The sequence below is a fragment of the Lepidochelys kempii genome, unplaced genomic scaffold, assembly GCF_965140285.1.
Source record: "Lepidochelys kempii isolate rLepKem1 unplaced genomic scaffold, rLepKem1.hap1 scaffold_96, whole genome shotgun sequence".
NCBI lineage: Eukaryota > Metazoa > Chordata > Testudines > Cheloniidae > Lepidochelys > Lepidochelys kempii.
Genome location: NW_027621940.1, coordinates 100,834 through 122,168, shown reverse-complemented (window position 1 = coordinate 122,168; position 21,335 = coordinate 100,834). Strand labels below are relative to the sequence as shown.

The window sequence follows — 21,335 nt, the reverse complement described above, 5'->3', positions numbered from 1 at the left end:
ATTTATCCACATCCTTCTTGTAGTGTGGGGCCCAAAACTGGACACAGTACTCCAGATGAGGCCTCACCAATGTCGAATAGAGGGGGACGATCACGTCCCTCGATCTGCTCGCTATGCCCCTACTTATACATCCCAAAATGCCATTGGCCTTCTTGGCAACAAGGGCACACTGCTGACTTATATCCAGCTTCTCGTCCACTGTCACCCCTAGGTCCTTTCCCGCAGAACTGCTGCCTAGCCATTCAGTCCCTAGTCTGTAGTGGTGCATTGGGTTCTTCCGTCCTAAGTGCAGGACCCTGCACTTATCCTTATTGAACCTCATCAGATTTCTTTTGGCCCAATCCTCCAATTTGTCTAGGTCCTTCTGTATCCTATCCCTGCCCTCCAGAGTATCTACCACTCCTCCTAGTTTAGTATCATCAGCAAATTTGCTGAGGGTTCAATCCACACCATCCTCCAGATCATTTATGAAGATATTGAACAAAACCGGGCCCAGGACCGACCCCTGCGGCACTCCACTTGACACCGGCTGCCAACTAGACATGGAGCCATTGATCACTACCCGTTGAGCCCGACAATCTAGCCAACTTTCTACCCACCTTATAGTGCATTCATCCAGCCCATACTTCTTTAACTTGCTGACAAGAATACTGTGGGAGACGGTGTCAAAAGCTTTGCTAAAGTCAAGAAACAATACATCCACTGCTTTCCCTTCATCCACAGAACCAGTAGTCTCATCATAGAAGGCGATTAGATTAGTCAGGCATGACCTTCCCTTGGTGAATCCATGCTGGCTGTTCCTGATCACTTTCCTCTCATGGAAGTGCTTCAGGATTGATTCTTTGAGGACCTGCTCCATGATTTTTCCTGGGACTGAGGTGAGGCTGACTGGCCTGTAGTTCCCAGGATCCTCCTTCTTCCCTTTTTTAAAGATTGGCACTACATTAGCCTTTTTCCAATCATCCGGGACTTCCCCCGTTCGCCATGAGTTTTCAAAGATAATGGCCAATGGCTCTGCAATCACAGCCGCCAATTCCTTCAGCACTCTCGGATGCAACTCGTCCGGCCCCATGGACTTGCAGAAGGCCAGCTTTTGTAAATAGTCCCTAACCACCTCTTTCTCCACCGAGGGCTGGCCATCTACTCCCCATGTTGTGATGCCCAGCGCAGCAGTCTGGGAGCTGACCTTGTTCGTGAAGACAGAGGCAAAAAAAGCATTGAGTACATTAGCTTTTTCCACATCCTCTGTCACTAGGTTGCCTCCCTCATTCAGTAAGGGGCCCTCACTTTCCTTGGCTTTCTTCTTGTTGCCAACATACCTGAAGAAACCCTTCTTGTTACTCTTGACATCTCTTGCTAGCTGCAGCTCCAGGTGCGATTTGGCCCTCCTGATTTCATTCCTACATGCCCGAGCAATATTTTTATACTCATCCCTGGTCATATGTCCAACCTTCCACTTCTTGTAAGCTTCTTTTTTATGTTTAAGATCCACTAGGATTTCACCGTTAAGCCAAGCTGGTTGCCTGCCATATTTACTATTCTTTCGACACATCGGGATGGTTTGTCCCTGTAACCTCAACAGGGATTCCTTGAAATACAGCCAGCTCTCCTGGACTCCTTTCCCCTTCATGTTAGTCCCCCAGGGGATCCTGGCCATCCGTTCCCTGAGGGAGTCGAAGTCTGCTTTCCTGAAGTCCAGGGTCCGTATCCTGCTGCTTACCTTTCTTCTCTGCGTCAGGATCCTGAACTCAACCAACTCATGGTCACTGCCCCCCAGATTCCCATCCACTTTTGCTTCCTCCACTAATTCTTCCCGGTTTGTGAGCAGCAGGTCAAGAAAAGCTTCCCCCCTAGTTGGCTCCTCTAGCACTTGCACCAGGAAATTGTCCCCTACGCTTTCCAAAAACTTCCTGGATTGTCTGTGCACCGCTGTATTGCTCTCCCAGCAGATATCAGGAAAATTAAAGTCACCCATGAGAACCAGGGCGTGCGATCTAGTAGCTTCTGCGAGTTGCCGGAAGAAAGCCTCGTCCACCTCCTCCCCCTGGTCCGGCGGTCTATAGCAGACTCCCACCACTACATCACTCCTGTTGCTCACACTTCTAAACTTAATCCAGAGACACTCAGGGTTTTCCTGCAGTTTCATACTGGAGCTCTGAGGATTCATACTGCTCCCTTACATACAGTGCGACTCCCCCACCTTTTCTACCCTGCCTGTCCTTCAAAACATTAGATTCAAAACATAGAGAAAAGGAGGACTTGTGGCACCTTAGAGACTAACCAATTTATTTGAGCATGAGCTTTCGTGAGCTACAGCTCACTTCATCGGATGCATACCGTGGAAACTGCAGCAGACTTTATATACACACAGAGAATATGAAACAAAACCTCCTCCCACCCCACTGTCCTGCTGGTAATAGCTTATCTAAAGTGATCATCAAGTTGGGCCATTTCCAGCACAAATCCAGGTTTTCTCACCCTCCACCCCGCACACAAATTCACTCTCCTGCTGGTGATAGCCCATCCAAAGTGACAACTCTCTACACAATGTGCATGATAATCAAGGTGGGCCATTTCCTGCACAAATCCAGGTTCTCTCACCCCCTCACCCCCACCCAAAAACCACACACACAAACTCACTATCCTGCTGGTAATAGCTCATCCAAACTGACCACTCTCCAAGTTTAAATCCAAGTTAAACCAGAACATCTGGTGGGGGGAGGGGGGAGAAAAAACAAGGGGAAATAGGCTACCTTGCATAATGACTTAGCCACTCCCAGTCTCTATTTAAGCCTAAATTAATAGTATCCAATTTGCAAATGAATTCCAATTCAGCAGTTTCTCGCTGGAGTCTGGATTTGAAGTTTTTTTTGTTTTAAGATAGCGACCTTCATGTCTGTGATTGCGTGACCAGAGAGATTGAAGTGTTCTCCGACTGGTTTATGAATCTTATAATTCTTGACATCTGATTTGTGTCCATTTATTCTTTTACGTAGAGACTGTCCAGTTTGACCAAGGTACATGGCAGAGGGGCATTGCTGGCACATGATGGCAGATATCACATTGGTGGATGTGCAGCTGAACGAGCCTCTGATAGTGTGGCTGATGTTATTAGGCCCTGTGATGGTGTCCCCTGAATAGATATGTGGGCAGAGTTGGCAACGGGCTTTGTTGCAAGGATAAGTTCCTGGGTTAGTGGTTCTGTTGTGTGGTATGTGGTTGTTGGTGAGTATTTGCTTCAGGTTGCGGGGCTGTCTGTAGGCAAGGACTGGCCTGTCTCCCAAGATTTGTGAGCGTGTTGGGTCATCCTTCAGGATAGGTTGTAGATCCTTAATAATGCGTTGGAGGGGTTTTAGTTGGGGGCTGAAGGTGACGGCTAGTGGCGTTTTGTTATTTTCTTTGTTAGGCCTGCCCTGTAGTAGGTAACTTCTGGGAACTCTTCTGGCTCTATCAATCTGTTTCTTTACTTCCGCAGGTGGGTATTGTAGTTGTAAGAAAGCTTGACAGAGATCTTGAAGGTGTTTGTCTCTGTCTGAGGGGTTGGAGCAAATGTGGTTGTATCGCAGAGCTTGGCTGTAGACGATGGATCGTGTGGTGTGGTCAGGGTGAAAGCTGGAGACATGCAGGTAGGAATAGCGATCAGTAGGCTTCCGGTATAGGGTGGTGTTTATGTGACCATTGTTTATGAGCACTGTAGTGTCCAGAAAGTGGATCTCTTGTGTGGACTGGACCAGGCTGAGGTTGATGGTGGGATGGAAATTGTTGAAATCATGGCGGAATTCATCAAGGGCTTCTTTTCCATGGGTCCAGATGATGAAGATGTCATCAATATAGCGCAAGTAGAGTAGGGGCTTTAGGGGACGAGAGCTGAGGAAGCGTTGTTCTAAATCAGCCATAAAAATGTTGGCATACTGTGGGGCCATGCGGGTACCCATAGCAGTGCCGCTGATCTGAAGGTATACATTGTCTGATACAATGATACGTCGGCGCGTAGCTAGTACACAGCTCCTGGATCTTCTGTCGCTGCATAAGCCCAAGGGTCATGGAGAGGTTCACCTCTTCCACACCAGCACTTTTCCCTTCGTAGTAGACACCTTCAGGCCACTCAGCGTCGTCTGCTCCCTGGGCTGTAAACTGACAAACCTTTAATTCTCTGGAAAAAAAGGGCTTTAGAGAATTAATATGGTACACCTTAGGCTTTCGGTTGGAGGTGGGGAATGCTATGAGGTAATTAACAGCTCCCAGGAGCTCCTGGACCGTGAATGGCCCTTCCCACGATGCTTCCATTTTATGGGCCAGGAGCGCCTTAAGACCATGACCTGGTCCCCTACTTTGAAGGAACGCTCTCTGGCATGTTTATCATACCAGGCTTTTTGCTCTTTTTGAGCATCCTGTAAGTTTTCTTAAGCAAGGGCTAAAGAGGTTCGGAGGGTGTTTTGTAGGTTGGTTACAAAGTCTAGAATGTTAGTTCCTGGAGAAGGTGTAAATCCCTCCCATTGCTGCTTCACCAACTGTAATGGCCCCTTAACCTCACGGCCATATACAAGTTCAAATGGGGAAAACCCTAAACTGGGATGTGGTACAGCTCTGTAGGCAAAGAGCAACTGCTGCAACACTAGGTCCCAATCATTGGAGTGCTCATTTACGAATTTACGTATCATGGTCCCCAAAGTCCCATTAAACTTCTCCACCATGCCGTTTGTTTGATGGTGGTAAGGAGTGGCAATCAAGTGATTTACCCCATGAGCTTCCCAGAGGTTTTCCATAGTTCCTGCCAGGAAATTAGTCCCTGCACCTGTGAGGATGTCGGAGGGCCAACCTACCCTGGCAAAAATGTCTGCTAGTGCCTGGCACACACTTTTAGCCCTGAGGTTTCTTAGAGTTACTGCTTCCGGCCATCGGGTGGCAAAACCATGAAAGTCAGTCTGTACTGCTTCCCTCTGGGTGTCTTTTTCAGAAAAGGACCCAGAATATCCACAGCTACTCACTGAAATGGAACTTCAATGATGGGGAGTGGTTGGAGAATGGCTTTGACCTGGTCTTGGGGTTTTCCCACTCTTTGGCATACTTCACAAGACCGGACATATGTAGAAACATCCTTGCCCATTCCCTCCCAGTGGAATGGCCCCCCAAAAACGGTCTTCGGTCCTGTTCACCCCAGCATGGCCACTAGGGTGATCGTGGGCTAAGCTCAAGAACTTGGCCTGGTATTTAGTTGGAACTACCAACTGTCTCTGAGGATGCCAGTCTTCCTGGTGTCCACCAGAAAGAGTTTCCTTGTATAAAAGTCCTCTTTCTACAACAAACCTGGATCGATTAGAAGAGCTGAGAGGCGGTGCATTGCTCCGTGCTGCCGTCCAAGCTCTCTGGAGGCTTTCATCCGCTTCCTGTTCGTCTGGAACTGTTCCCTTGATGCTGGAGACATCAGTTCCTCATTGGATTGTGGACCTATGCTTGGTCCCTCTGGAGCAATGTAGGGGATGGGGCTGTTTCCGTTGACTGTGAACCGCTCTCCGCTGGGACACTATATTGGGGTTCAGGCTCTGGCTGAGCCTCTTGTGTAGGGTTATGGGCTGCTGCTGGTTCAGGTTCGGTGGGGCCCTCTGGTGTTGAGGTTGAAAGTACTGGATTCAGTGCTGGCAATGGGTCTGGTGCTGGTTGTTCCTCTGGTTCTGGTTCTGGGACTGGTTCCGTCTGGGTCTCTGGGACTGGATCCACTAGTGCTGTTGCAGACATTGGCCTGGGGTCCGGGTCCATCACCTCTGACCGGCTCCTGAGAGAAGTTTCCTGAACAGAGCTAGGCCTCACGGCTGTTTAGCCTGGCTGCGGGTGACCATTCCCACCCTCTTGGCCCACTTCACATGATTGACCAAGTCTTCCCCCAACAGCATGGGGATGGGATAATGATCATCGACTGCAAAAGTCCACGTTCCTGACCAGCCCCAGTACTGGACAGGCAATTTGGCTGTAGGCAAATGGAAAGAGTGGGACTTGAAGGGTTGAATCGTCACTTGGATCTCTGGGTTGATTAAATTGCGGTCCACTAAGGAAGCATGGATAGCTGACACTTGTGCTCCGGTGTCCCTCCACGCGGTGACCTTCTTCCCACCCACACGCACAGTTTCCCTCCACTCCAAGGGTATCTGGGAGGTATCTGGGCCTGCGGATCTTTGGTGTGATTCCGGTGCAATGAACTGTAATCTGTTGGGGTTCTTGGGGCAGTTGGCCTTTACTTGCCCCAGCCCGTTACATTTAAAACATCGTCCAGCTGACGGGTCACTGGGGCGAGGTGGGTTGCTGGAGAACGGGGTGGTGGGACGATAAGGTGTCTGGAGGGTTCTTTGGGAGGTAGGTGGGGCCTTGGGTGACCCCCGGTAATAGGGTGTGGTCTGGGGTTGTCCCTTCTGGTCTCTGCTCCAACTGCGACAAGTTTTCTTCTTCTCTGCCACCTGCACCCATCTGGCTCCGATCTCTCCTGCCTCGATTACAGTTTTGGGCTTCCCATCTAGGATGTATCTTTCTATTTCCTCAGGAACACCCTCTAAGAATTGTTCCATTTGCATTAGGAAGGGCAAATTTACTGGAGATTCAACACTTGCTCCTGATATCCAGGCATCCCAGTGATTTACAATGTGGTAGGCATGTCAGGTAAATGACACGTCTGGTTTCCACCTTAGGGCTCTGAAGCTCCGACGAGAATGCTTGGGTGTTATCCCCATTCTGACTCTCACCTTGGATTTAAACAGTTCATACTTGTTCATGTGTTCTTTAGCCATTTCAGCCGCCACCTCAGCTAATTGTCCACTGAGCTGCGGCCTCAGCTCTACCATGTATTGGTCTGTAGGGATGCTGCACCCAAGGCAGGCCCTTTTGAAGTTTTCTAAGAAGGCCTCGGTATCATCGCCTGCCTTGTAGGTGGGGAACTTTCTGGGATGGGAAGTGGTACCTGGAGAAGGATTGCTAGGGTTTGTTGGTATATTCTGCTGAGTCTTTACCTGCTCCATCTCCAGTTCATGCTTCCTCTCTTTCTCCTTCTCCTCCTCCACATGCTTCCTTGCCTCCATTTCCCTCCTGTGGGCAGCCTCCTGTACCTCCTTCTCCAGCCGCATGAGTTCTATCTGTCTTTCATGTTCCTTATGTTTTTCCTCAGCCTGAAATCTGGCTACTTCCAGCTTTTGTTGAGCCGTGGATTCTGTCATCCTAACCTCTCTGTTTTTAACTAACTTTACACCGGAGGTTTGGAAATAAACAAACAAAACTTGGCTGTAAAATTTTGCTGTGCTGGAATAGGATACCTATTCTCTGTTAGTGATTGTCAGCCTACAGAAAAAGACAATTCCCTTTGTCTCTGCTCTGGCCCCAAATCAAAGCAAAAAACCTCCAACTACTTAGAAACCTGCTTATCAGCAGCCCCAAAGGAAAAAAAAATTCGTGTTCAAATCTGTGCTCCTTCTAAAAAAAAAAAAAATCAGAATCCTAAAAAAAAAAAACCCTGCCACTTTTGTCTCCAGGGAAATGGGTAGAACACCCCCCCCCCTCCCATTTAGTTGTAGGGGGAAACAAAACCTCAGGTTTTCGAAGACTGTGCATTTCCCTGCAGGAGATTAACTACTCTGCCTCCAGGCAAAGAAAACCTGCAATTCACAAAGATAATCCCCTTTTGTCTCAGCTCTGTCCCCAAAGCAGAGAAAAAACTTGTTGCTTTCAGTTGGACCTCCTTTCCAGCAGCCCCAAACGAAAAAAAATATTTCCTTTTTAAAATCCGTTTTTCTGGTTCAAAAAAATCTCAAATTGATCTCAAAATGATTTCAGGTTAATCCCACCACTCTGCCACCATGTCAAGGTTCCTTCCCACTCTGAACTCTAGGGTACAGATGTGGGGACCTGCATGAAAACCTCCTAAGCTTACTTTCATCAGTTTCGGTGAAAACTTCCCCAAGGTACAAATTAATTTTGTCCTTTGCCCCTAGATTTCTACTGCCACCACCAAACTTTAACTGGGTTTACTGGGAAAGGTAGTTTGGACACGCCTTTCCCCCCAAATCCTCCCAACCCTTGCACCCCACTTCCTGGGGAAGGTTTGGTACAAATCCTCACCAATTTGCATAGGTGACCACAGACCCAAACCCTTGGATCTTAGAACAATGAAAAAGCATTGAGTTTCCTTACAAGAAGACTTTTAATAGAAGTAGAAAAGAATCACCTCTGTAAAATCAGGATGGCAAATACCTTACAGGGGAATTAGATTCAAAACAGAGAGAATCCCTCGAGGCAAAACCTTAAGTTACAAAAAGACACACAGACAGGAATATCCATTCTGTTCAGCACAGCTATTTTCTCAGCCATTTAAAGAAATCATAATCTAGCACATACCTAGCTAGATTACTTACTAAATTCTAAGAGTCCATTCCTGTTCTGTCCCCAGCAAAAGCATCACACAGACAGACACAGACCCTTTGTTTTTCTCCCTCCTCCCAGCTTTTGAAAGCATCTTATCTCCTCATTGGTCATTTTGGTCATGTGCCAGCGAGGTTACCTTTAGCTTCTTAACCCTTTACAGGTGAGAGGATTTTTCCTCTGGAGAGGAGGGATTATAAAGGAGTTTACCCTTCCCTTTCTATTTATGACAACAGGTGAAAGTGTTTTGCCACTGGCCATGGGGTATTTTATAGCACCGGGGACACAAAGGTGGATCCTCTTCCCTTTATATTTATGACAGGTCCTTTCTTATGTTATTATAAAAATACATAAGTGTTATGGCCACATTGTGACTGACAAATAGCTTCCTTTCTCAGTTCCCCCGTGTAATTATAAAATAACTCCACTGGGATATAAATATTGCTCTTACAGTTCAGTGGATAGTACATAGAGCTGCAGTTTCCACGATATGCATCTGAGGAAGTGAGCTGTAGCTCACGAAAGCTTATGCTCTAATAAATTGGTTAGTCTCTAAGGTGCCACAAGTCCTCCTTTTCTTTTTACAAACAAGTCATTGTGTCAGGAAATTTTAGCTCGTACTGACTTCACTAGTGCTTTATATCTGGCCTGTTGTAAAACGAGGCAAACATCAAGATAAGCTGATGTACCCCCTGGAAGACCTGTGTGTACCCTGAAGTACACGGACCCCTGGCTGAGAACCACTGATCTCCACTAACGCACAAGGGAATTGGCCTCAAGACACATTGCATCACCTGATCAGCCAAAGTCACATGCAGGGTTGTGAAATCTCCCATCTCCGGGTCCACCAGGATTTCATGGGGCAGCCCCAGCCGATCGCCCAGGGGGCAGGTATTTGCCAACCTGCCGGATAAAACCACAGCCAGATGCTTCCTCACTGTTCTGTCGCTGCAGCTAACATCCAGGCACCATGTGGGTGGCTCTGCCCCTCTGTCTGCTGTCCGCTCTCCTGGCCACAGGTGAGTCCCGTCCGTCCCCGGGCACAGGGAGCTGGGTGGTGGGGTCGGGAATTCACTTGGGGAACGTGCCGCTGTGGATGGCGCATTCTGGTGTCAGGATGGAATTTGTGGGTAAAACCAGCAAGAGGAAAACCCGGTGCCACGTCCCCCGGCTGACATGGGGAGAGCAGGGATTGGAGTCTGGGACTCCCACAGCCCACGCTAGGGGCTTGGCCAGCGGGTCTGAGTCCGTCTGTCCTTCCTTCTTCTCGTTCCTCCTCCATCTCTCGCCCGAGCTTGGGGTCATCCCGATGAGGAGCAGCACCCCCGTCCACATGTCGTCCTGCCTAGAAATGTTCCCTTGCCTGTCAGCGCTGAGATTCCTGCCAGGACTCCTGGCTTCATTCCCCGGGTTTGAAAGGGGAATGGGGGTGCAACGGGTGGGGGCTGGGAGCCAGGACTTCTGGGCTCATTCCCCAGCTGTCGAAGCGGGCTGGGGTGTAGTGATTTAGAGCAGAGATGGCTGCAAATCAGGACTCCCGGGCTCTGTCCGTGGCTCTGAAAGAGGTGTGGGATCTTGTGGGTTAGAGTGGGCTGGGAGTCAGGAGTGAGGAGTTCTCAGCTGTCTTCTTGGTTCTAACCCTGAATTGAACACATCTTTTTTCTACCTCAGTTTCCGTATTTCTTTGATAGGGATAATATAACTTTGCAACCATCTAGGGACATAGAAGGGGCGGGGAAGGTGTTCTGAGGTTTAAGTGATGTTTCCACATGAATGCTCTAAAAAAACCAAAGTGGGAAAATCTTTCTTTCTTTCTTAAAACTACCTTATGCTCATGTAATGAATTTAAAGGCCCCCACGCTCTGGAGAGGAAAGAGTTCATGCTCCTGGGATCGCTGGCTGGAGACGAACAGCCATTAATCCAAAGGCTTAACAAGCGTGAATTGTATTCTGAAGAAGAGAATTGGCAGGATCAGCGATGAAAAGTGGGCTGAAGTCGAGTGTGGCTGAGCTGACGTAACTCTGAGAGGCAGAGGCCTGGAGCAGAGAGTGACGGCGGTGTGTGTGTGTGTGTGAGAAAGGTTCACCACAAAGCCAGGCAGAAACCCCTCTTCAGAGCAGCCGTATTCTTGTTTTTCTGTCTACACAGACGTGTGGGGTTTGTTCACAGGCACAAGCTGCACCCCAGATAGCCACGTCAGCAGCTGAAAATGTATTCTAGCCACAGACACTCAGGCAGCAAACAAGTTGTCTGTGGTTTTGAGTAAGATACAAATGACCGGCTAGGAAGATGCCTTTCCCCATCCGGAGAGTTAAATGGAACTGGGCAGAACTGCTGCAAAAGCAGGTGGCATTTCTCCAAGATCTGCCTGCCCACACGTTCAGTGAGGAGGCATTGGTGGTAACAACTCCCACAGAGCCACCTCTTGGTTGCTGGTGGTATTTCGCCCACGGGCACTGCCTGAGGAGGGGTGTGGAGCCGGGGTTTGTACTGAGAATGGATTTTTCCAACCTCCAGGGAGCGCTCTGCAATGCGAGGTGTGTGCGTCCAGAGAGCAATCATGCTCCGGCCCCCTGCAGCCCTGTGCCCCCTCGGAAGGGACCTGCGTCACCGTCGTGGCAGAGATGAGGCTGGGTGAGTGAAAGAAGATTCCTACTAAGTGTAGACACCATTGTCCTCCTGAAGCCAGGGGTCGAACCCAGGAATCCTGGCTCCCAGCTCGTCCCCCTACTCTAACCAATAGTCTCCGCTCCTCTCCAGGAGCAGGGACTGCTCAGTCTGGAATGATAATCTCATTGACGGGGGATGGGATGAGATGGGGTATTGCAGTGGGTGGCTGTGGGGCCTGGATCAGACAGAAGAGAGGATTTTATCGCGGGGGGTGGGGAGATGAGATTAGTTGGGGGTGGGGTGGATGGAACAAAAGGGAAGGATGGAGCGGCTGGGGGTCCATTGGGGAGCTCAGAGGTGATGCTCTGTTTCCCTTCCACAGAGGGAAACTCCTTCTCCTACACGGGTAAATCGTGCCTGGAGCCCAAGAACTGTGAGCCCGGCCCCTTCTCGCTCACCTACGTGCACAATGTCACCATGCGGGCGAACATCGCCTGCTGTGACACCGACGGCTGCAACGCCGGGGCCATCCCAGGTGTGTGTCTGCTGCAAACCTAGAGCCCTGCTCCGGCCACACCTGCCTGGAGAGAACCCAGGAGTCCTGGCTCCCAGCCCAAAGCCCCCATTCCTAACCACTAGACCCCACTCCCTTCCCCGAGCTGGGATTGAGCCCAATGTGTGGTGACTCCCCACACTTGGCTGACTGTGTGTGTCTGACTGTTCTCAGTGCCAACTGTGAGCTCCGTCCCCAACGGCCGGCAGTGCCTGTCATTCTTCAAATCGGGGGCAGATCACTGGCAGAAGAAGAAGGAGCTCTTGGCCTGCACCGGCACCGAGGACCATTGTGTTGTGGAATCTGGGATATTAAGACTGGGTAAGTCCTCCAGATGCGGGCAGGGTCTGAACACAGATTACGAGGTGGAGCCCAGGTGTCCTGGCTCAGTCCCAGACCCCCTTGCTCTGACCCACTAGACTCCATTCTCCTGGCAGAGTTGCAGAGAGAACCCAGGAGTCCTACTTGCCGAGATGCCAAAGGAGCACCCAAGGAGGATAAGGCCACTGCGGAGAAACTAAATGAATTCTCTGCATCAGTCTTCACGGCTGAGGATGGGAGGGAGATTCCCAAATCGGAGCCATTCTGTTTTGGTGACAAATCTGAGGAACTGTCCCAGATTGAGGAGTCATTACAGGAGTTTTTTGCAAGAAATTGATAAATTAAACAGTAATAAGTCACCAGGACCAGATGGGATTCGCCCAAGAGTTCGGAGGGAACTCAAATGTCAAATTACAGAACTACTAACTGTGGTTTGTAACCTACCATTTAAATCAGCTTCTGTCTCAACTGGCTGGAGGATGGCTAATGACACGCCTGTTTCGAAAAAGGGCTTGTTAGCCGATGGCCAAGGATGTTTGGTGAGGTGCCAGCTATGCCCGTTTATACCATCCGTGACTTTAACCGCTAGGACGCACTGTCCCTTCGCGGCGGGCAGCCCGGGCTAGGCTGACGGATGCCCCAAGGTCCTAACGACCCGTAACTTTAACTGCTAGAGCTCAGAGCTCCTTCGCAGCGGGCAGCCAGGATTGACTGACAGGTGGCCCAAGAGTTTGCCCCGTGGAGGCGGCACAACTCAACGCTAGGCTCTTAGTACTCCCACCTAATGGCCAGGCTTTAGAGCCAAAACGGCTGAGGTTCTTTAATTGTGTTGGCTGCTTTACAGTAAACCAGAGAAAACAAGTCAGGCTTATGCACAAATGGTTACCAAAATTTATTAAGCTAGATTCTAATCATGTGGTTACAAAATTGCTAGTGCCTACTTATTTAAATGTAGAGATGTTACACACACAAACAGGTTACAAACTGAAGCCACAATCCCAAAGAAAGAAAACAAAGTATAAAGCTCTATTTCAAAATATGTGTACACTAAAGATACGAGATCAGGTGTGGGTGCTTCTTACCCTCCTTGCATCTCTCGATTCCAGCGGTGCCAAGCCAGGATCGGTCACTCAATTCTGCGGAAAGACAAATAAGGGACAAGGCTTAGGGACCCTCTTAGCTGCAGAAGCCTTGGGAGGCTGTCACTTATCTGACCAGCAGATAGATAGTGAAAAGCACTCCAAAATCATGGTGCAGTAGGTCCCCTACTTATACCTCTGTACTCCTTTATTCTCTTTCTCCTTTCTTATGCCAAATTGGGGCTGGTCTGTCTGGGTGACGCCAGCTTTCGCAAGAGTAGTTTACACTTGCAAGGGAGAGAAACAATAAGTGTCGACTACTGGACATTTCTTTTGTCAGGGTAAATATTTTCCCACCTAGGATGTTGGGGTGTGTGCATCACGCTATTTAGTAGGGGCTAAGAGCCATGTCTGTCACAGGGCCTCTGCCTGCTGTGAGCTTAATCCTTGTATCTGTTCCCAGAGGCACATTGTAGCAGCACACCTGTGCTTTTCACAGCTTCAAAGGCTGTGCTGGAATATATGTTAAGTGCCCTGTTCCGGCTTCCTCCTGTGTTTCCAGCAATGCTGGTCTGGGGGGGGGGTGGGGGGGTGGCTGTCTGGCTACAGGGCTCCAGAGGTGATCCCGGCAACTACAGGCCAATAAGTCTGACTTCAGGACAGGGAAAACTCATTGAAACTATAGAAAAGAAGAGAACTGTCAGCCACATAGATGAACATAATTTGTTGTGGAAGGGTCAACATGGTTTCGGTAAAGGGAAATCACGCCTCACCAGTGTACGAGAATTCTCTGAGGGGGTCAACAAGAGTGTGGACAAGGGGGATCCCATGGATATAGTGTACTTAGATTTTCAGAAAGCGTCCCTCACCAAAGGCTCTTAAGCAAAGTGAGCTGTCATGCGATAAAATCCTCTCATGGCTCAGTAACTGGTTAAAAGAAAGGGAAAAAAGGGTAGGAAGAAATGGTCAGTTTTCAGAAGGGAGAGAGGTAAATAGTGGGAGTCCCCCAGGGATCTGCACTGGGCCCAGTGCTATTCACCAAATTCCGAAATGTTCTGGAAAAAAGGGTAAATAGTGAGGTGGCAAAATTTGCAGAAGATACAAACCTACTCAAGATATTAAAGTCCAAAGGAGACTGTGAAGAGGTACTAAAGGGTCTCTCAGAACTGGGTGACTGGGCAACAAAATGGCAGAGGAAATTCAGTGTTGATAAATGCAAAGTAATGCACATGGGGAAACGTAATCCCAAGTAAACATACACAATAATGGGTCGAATTTACCACTCAAGAAAGATCTTGGAGTCACTGTGGAGAGTTCTCTGAAATCATCCACTCCATGTGCAGCGGCCGTCAAAAAAGCAAACAGAATGCTGGGAATCATTCATAAAGGGACAGAGAATAGGACAGAGATCTAACCCCAAAGATCGTGTTGCCTCAATATAAATCCATGGGACGCCCACAGCTTGAACACTGCGGACGGATGTGGTCGCCCTGTCTCAAAAAAGATCTATTGGAATTGGAAAGGCTTCAGAAAATGCCAACCAAAATGATGAGGGGGAGGGAATGGCTGCCATATGCGGAGAGATTAATAAGAGTGGGACTCTTCACCTTGGAAATGAAACGGCTAAGGGGGGATATGATAGATGTCTAAAGAAGGTTGAACCGTGTGGAGGAAGTAAAGAAGGAAGTGTTATTTACTCCTCCTAACATAACAATGAGGGGTCACCACAGGCAGCAGGTATAAAACAAACCAAAGGAAGTACTGCTTCACACAACGCACAAGAAACCTGTGGAACTCATTGCCGGGGGAAGTTGTGAAGGCGCAGACTATAACAGGGTTCAAACAGGAACTAGAGAAGTTCCTGGAGGACAGGTCCATCTGTGGCTTTTAGCCAGGATGGGCAGGGAAGGTGGCCCTAGCCTCTGTTTGCCAGAAGCTGGGAATGGGCGACACGGTATGGATCATTGGATGATTCCCTGTTCTGTTCATTCCCTCTGGGGCACCTGGCATTGGCCAGAGGATACTGGGCTAGATGGACCTTTGGGGTGACCCAGGAGGGCCATTCCTCTTATGTTCTCATGTTGTTCCAGGCCCCCTGCTCTGAGCACTAGACCCCAGTCTGCCTGCAGAGCCGGGTGCAGTCCTGCTGGGAGGGGAGTGTGTGAGAGACCTCATGAGGGTCGGGGGGGCGGGAATTGGGAACCCCCGATCACGTCTCTCCCCCTGTCCAGGTAAAATCAAACTGAGGAATACTTCGACTGGATGTGGCTCCCCTGGCGCGTGCGTGAAGACAGCGTTGCTGAAGAAATACACCCAGGGCGTGCCGGAGATCCCGAGCCAGGCCAAGTGCTTCCCAGCTCCCGGGGCCAGTGGAGGCATCGGGGAGCCCTGAACCCCAGCCTGGCATCCTCCCCTTCTGCTGCGTGCCGGGCTGCAGTGCACCTCCCTTCAGTAGCCACTGGCTGCTGCTTCTCTTTGGGGGAGATTGCGGGTTCCTTTTGTGCATTGGCTGAATAAAGCGAGTTGTGGGGAAAGTACCCCCCTAGCTCCTTGTCCCCTGACCATCCCGTACCGGCTCCCCCACCCCTATCTGTGCACAAGTGATGCTGGCAGGAAGAGAACCCGGGAGTCCTGACTCCCAGTACCCCACCCTGTAACCCACCAGACCATACTCCCTTCTGAAAGCCAGGGATAGAGCCCAGGAGTCCTGGCTCCCAAGCCCCCTGCTCTAACCACTGGACCCCTCTCCCCTTGCAGGGCCAGGGAATGGAACCCAGGAGTCCTGCCTAGACCCCCTCCCCCAAGGCAAGGCCAGTGGCTGGGGGAAAGGCACCGGCTGGCTGAGCTCCCCTGGGGAAGGAGGGCTGTGGGAAGGAGAGGCCATGGCTCACCCAGCTGTCCAGGCGGGCGGGAAAGCCTTGGAGGGGAGAAATGTCCTTCTAGGTTGATTTTGCAGGGCTCAGTTCGTCCCGCTCTCTGGAGCGGCTCCACTGGGAGTGCCGGGCTCAGGGAAGGTGTCAGGAAACAGGGCAGATCCCCCCAACCGGTGGTGCTCTGTGAGCAGATTTCACCCAGCGTGAACTCCTGGATCGCTGCCCCCGTCTGACCCCGGAGTCACAGCCAGTCCCCTCAGAGACTCTCAGACAAGCCGGACTTTGTGAGGAAAGGTCACGTACACCCCAAACCAGCCCACCCAGGTTGTCCCCTGCCCCAGGAGACCAGACTCTTACCCCAGAGCCACGGGACCCCAGATCCTCCACCAAAGGCAACGCTGGCAGCCAGGTCTGTAGGAAACTCGCGAAAGGTTCGTGAGCTAAGGAAAGGGAATGAGGGTCACAAGGGGTTAAAGCAGGTAAAATTCATGCCCGGGTGAGTCGCAGTCTGTAATTCCAAACGGTGGCGGTGAAGGAAGAAACTGCCATTTTCCAAAGTCTTTTCAGGTGCCCCCAGACGGTCTCCAGGGATCCCCGCTTTGCATCCGGTTCCGGTCCCTGTAAGCGTCCAGCCAGCCCAGCGAGGCAGGGTTACCTCAATCCATCCTTACAGCTTCTTCTCCCAGAGAAGAAGGTGGCAGGGCCCCCACCCACGTGGGCTTTGCCTTCGATAGGGGGAGGGAGGAACGCGGTGGTCTGCACACACGATGCCTCTGCCTTTGGGGTCAGCACTTTTCTGGTGCTAAAGCTCTTCGTTAGCATCCCTACGGCATTGTCAAGGTTCCTTCCCCACTCTGAACTGTAGGGTACAGATGTGGGGACCTGCATGAAAACCTCCTAAGCTTACTTTTACCAGCTTAGGTTAAAACTTCCCCAAGGTACAAGCTATTTTACCCTTTCCCTTGGATTTCCACTGCCACCACCAAACTTTATCTGGGTTCCTGAGAAAACGTAGTTTGGAAACGTCTTTCCCCCCAAAATCCTCCCAACTCTTGCACCCCACTTCCTGGGGAAGGTTTGGTACACATCCTCACCAATTTGCATAGGTGACCACAGACCCAAACCCTTGGATCTTAGAACAAAGAAAAAGCATTGAGTTTCCTTACAAGAAGACTTTTAATAGAAGTAGAAAAGAATCACCTCTTTAAAATCGGAATGGCAAATACCTTACAGGGGAATTAGATTCAAAACAGAGAGAATCCCTCTAGGCAAAACCTTAAGTTACAAAAAGACACACAGACAGGAATATCCATTCTATTCAGCACAGCTATTTTCTCAGCCATTTAAAGAAATCATAATCTAGCACATACCTAGCTAGATTACTTTTACTAACTTCTAAGAGTCCATTCCTGTTCTGTCCCCGGCAAAAGCATCACACAGACAGACACAGACCCTTTGTTTTTCTCCCTCCTCCCAGCTTTTGAAAGCATCTTATCTCCTCATTGGTCATTTTGGTCAGGTGCCAGCGAGGTTACCTTTAGCTTCTTAACCCTTTACAGGTGAGAGGATTTTTCCTCTGGACAGGAGGGATTATAAAGGGGTTTACACTTCCCTTTATATTTATGACAACAGGTGAAAGTGTTTTGCCACTGGCCATGAGGGATTTTAGAGCTCCAGGGACAGAAAGGTGGTTCCCCTTCCCTTTATATTTATGACAGGTCCGTTCTTATGTTATTTTAAAATATATAAAAGTGTCACGGCCACACTGTGAATGACAAATAGCTTCCTTTCTCATTTCCACTGTGTAATTATAAGATAACTCCACTGGGATATAAATATTGTTCTTACAGTTCAGTGGATAGTACATAGAGCTGCACAAACAAGTCATTGTGTCAGGAAATTTTAGCTCGTATTGACTTCACTAGTGCTTTTTATCTGGCCTGTAGTAAAATGAGGCAAACATCAAGATGAGCTGATGTATCACCGTGGAAGACCTGTGTGTACCCCTGGGGTACACGGACCCCTGGCTGAGAACCACTGGTCTCCACGAATGCACAAGGAAATTGGCCTCAAGACACATTGGCATCACCTGATCAGCCAGTGTCACATGCAGGGTTGTGAAATCTCCCATCTCTGGTCCCACCAGGATGTCATGGGGCAGCCCCAGCCCATCCCTTAGGGGTAGGTATTTGCCAACCTTTCCGCAGAGAAGGACCTGGGGATTACAGTGGATGAGAAGCTGGCAATGAGTCAGCAGGGTGGCCTTGTTGCCAAGAAGGCCAAAGGCATTTTGAGCTGCATCAGTAGGAGCGTTGCCAGCAGATGGAGGGAAGTGATTGTTCCCCTCTATTCGGCACTGGTGAGGCCACATCTGGAGTACTGGATCCAGTTTTGGGCCCCCCACTACAGAAGGGATGTGGACAAATTGGAGAGAGTCCAGCGGAGGACAACGAAAATGATTAGGGGGCTGGAGCACGTGACTTAGGAGGGGAGGCTGAGGGAACTGGGCTTCTTTCGTCTGCAGAAGAGAAGAGTGAGGGGGAATTTGATAGCAGCCTTCAACTACCTGAGGGGGTTCCAAAGAGGATGGAGCTCGGCAGTTCTCCGTGGTGGCAGATGACAGAACGAGGAGCAATGGTCTCCAGTTGCAGTGGGGGAGGTCTAGGTTGGAGGTCGAGGGGAGGGACGGCATCCACAGGACAGCAACTGGGACCCCAGGGCAGGTCACAGCAGTGAGAGCTCAGCTGCCCGGCCCTGGGGAGCAGCTGGCCGCACGCTGCATGGTGGACGTCTCTTTTTCTTCCATCGGTGGCGGTTGCTACTTCACGCGGATGGTGGCCAGCGAGAAGCCGGGAAGGCTGGGCTGTGCAGGCCCTGGGGCCTGCCAGCCCCTTCTGCCTGCAGTCTCACCCCTGTTCTGCTCCCTCCCCCATGGCCCTGCCCCGGTTCCCCCCACAGTCCTGTCCCAGTCCACCCACCCCCTTGCAGCCCCCCCGCCCACGGCCCCAAGACCAGGAAAGATCTGTCCCGCCGCCAACTGGGGGTGAGAGCTCTTCCAGTCCCCGGGCCACAGACGCAGCTGGGATCCGGGCGCTGGGGCTTCCCCCGCCAACTGGCACTTCTGCCAGGCACCGGGCTTGGGGTGCAGGGGTGCCCATTTTCCAGGGGGCCCCCAATGGGCTGAGGCTGCTGGGCACAGGCCCTGACGTCCCATTGGCTAATCCGCCACCGCTGCACTGCGGGTAGGGGTGCAGGCTCCCCTGGCTGAGCTGCCCTGGCAGGGCGGGGCAGGTGAGGGCAGGGGGCTCTGTGTGTGGACGGAGCGGGGTTTGGGTTTAAACACGGTTCAGAGCCATGTCCACAGGGAGAGGGGGAAGTCGGCTGGCTTTGAAACAGGGGAGCGTGGCTCCGAACTCGCTTGCAAAGCCACAGGGTGTGAGAAGAGGCTCTGGCCCTATAGGGAGCCTGGGGCTGAGCCTTGCCCAGAGCTGGGCCAAGGGCATAGCCAGGTAAAGCGGGAACTGCCGGGAGGCTGCGGGGGCCTGGCCCACTGGAAATCCTGGCCCGGGTCTCCCTTTGTCCTAGTGCCTATGGGCCCTGAGAGCCGGGGCTGGAAGGAATCCAGGACAGGCGCTCACCTTCCCAGATCTGCCCGCTGATGGAAATGCACTGGCTGGCACGGCCCTCGCACTGCAGGGTCTCCGTGCTGGAACAGCTGCTCCGACCAGGGGCAATGCAGATCGGGCACCGGCCTCCCGTGTAGACGGTGTTGATGATCGGCCCTGCAAGACCCCCAAAGAGAGGGTTGGTGGGGGTTGACGGGCAGGGCTGAGGACAGGTGCCTTCTCTACTTTGTTACCACTTATTTCTAGCACTGCAATAACTGAGATCAGGGACCTCCTTGTGCCAAGAGCTGCACAGACTCCCCAGAGCAGGGGCCCTGATTGCACTGGGCACTGCATAGATCCCCCCCAGCCTGCTACTGGGGGCCCCCATTGTGCCAGGCACTGCACGCCTCCCTCCCCTGAGATCAGGGTCCCTCCTATGGCACCAGGTGCTACACGGGACCCCACCCTTCTCCAGAAAAGAACCTTTTCCGAACCAGTTTGACACTCAGTCGGAGCCTGGGCCACTGGGAACGAGCAGGGAGGGATGCAGAGACGTACAGACAGGAGAGAACCGGGTATTGCAGCTGTTCGTAGAGCAGGTCCGGGATTGAATCTTCACAAAGACCCCATTCCCGAAGAAGAGGGAGATGTTCCTGGGCGTGGCGGAGGATACACAGGACAAGGAATAGCCTGCATTTTCCTTCGCTTCTGGTTAGAAGCAAAACAGTCACAAAAATTATTTACAGATGAAACCAGTGCCCCGAGGGCTGGTGATTCCTGGGAGCCACCTCACCCCTTTTCCTGGCGTCCCAGGCCAGAAGGGCCCATTCCCAGCATCTACTCTGACCTGCCGCACAGCCCAGGCTGGAGAAGTCCTCCCTACATTGTGCCCGATCACGTGTATTTGATGAAAGCATCTTCCAGGAGGGCAGCCAGCCTGGCCTGGGGGATGCCGATGGATGCTCCATCCACCACATCCCTAAGGAGCTTGTTAACCACCCTCTCCAGCATGTCTCGCTAAATACTTGTCTGGCACGCATCATCATGGTATCTGAACCCTGCGTCATCTTTAATGTATTATCCTCACAGCCACCTTGTGGGATGGGGCAGGGCAGTCACCCGCATTGAACAGATGGGGGAAACTGAGGCACAGATCCTCATCAGGACCTAACTCTTTGAAGCTCTGGGCCTAAGTGGTGTGTCCCAGGTCACACAGGGTGGCTGGCAGAGGGGGGCCTGGAGCCCAGGAGTGCTAAGCCCTTGGCGCGCGTGTCCCGCCCACAGCCAGCAAACGGTCGGTGCAGAGAACGATGGTGGAAAGTCAGCGCCACCCACCTTTGACCAGTGCGTTTGCCTCCCAGACACCGAGGCAGGTGCTGTGACCAGCGGGGCAGGGCTGTGGCTGAGCAGGACAGTTGCTCACAGAATTTTTCCTACACTGGTAACAGGATCTGGTGAGGAGGGAAATAAAGCAGGATTTCCATTTTAATTTCTGGTGCCAGCGTCCCCCCTTTCTCGTCTGGTCCCCGAAGGCCTCGGGTTCGTGGAGGTGGCCTTGGCTGGGTTGATCTCACTCCCGCCGTTAAAGCCAGTGCCTGGGATCGGTGCTGGCAGGGGCAGGGTGCACAGGCCGGTGTCTGCAGCAGTTTGGGGCACAGAGGGATGCGACAAAGTGGGAATTGAGCTCCTATTTCTACGATGCCATGGAGTGCCTCAGTTTCCCTCTGTGCTTTGCAAGGCTGTGCAGGGCCGCCCCTCCATCCATCCCCGACACACCTGTGAGGAAGTGGAAGCGTTCTTAATGTTTCCTCTGAATAGTGTGGGGGTGCCTCAGTTTCCCCTAGGCAGTTCTTAAGTATCTAGGTGGGATAAGGATGTATGATCCTTGCAGAG

The 21,335-nt window shown here is 51.3% G+C and overlaps 1 pseudogene; it reads left to right on the top strand.

Moving 5' to 3' along the window:
• Nucleotides 1–9,323: 9,323 nt before the first annotated feature.
• Nucleotides 9,324–15,353, top strand: LOC140904832 (phospholipase A2 inhibitor and Ly6/PLAUR domain-containing protein-like; annotated as a pseudogene).
• The last annotated feature ends 5,982 nt before the right edge of the window (nucleotides 15,354–21,335 follow it).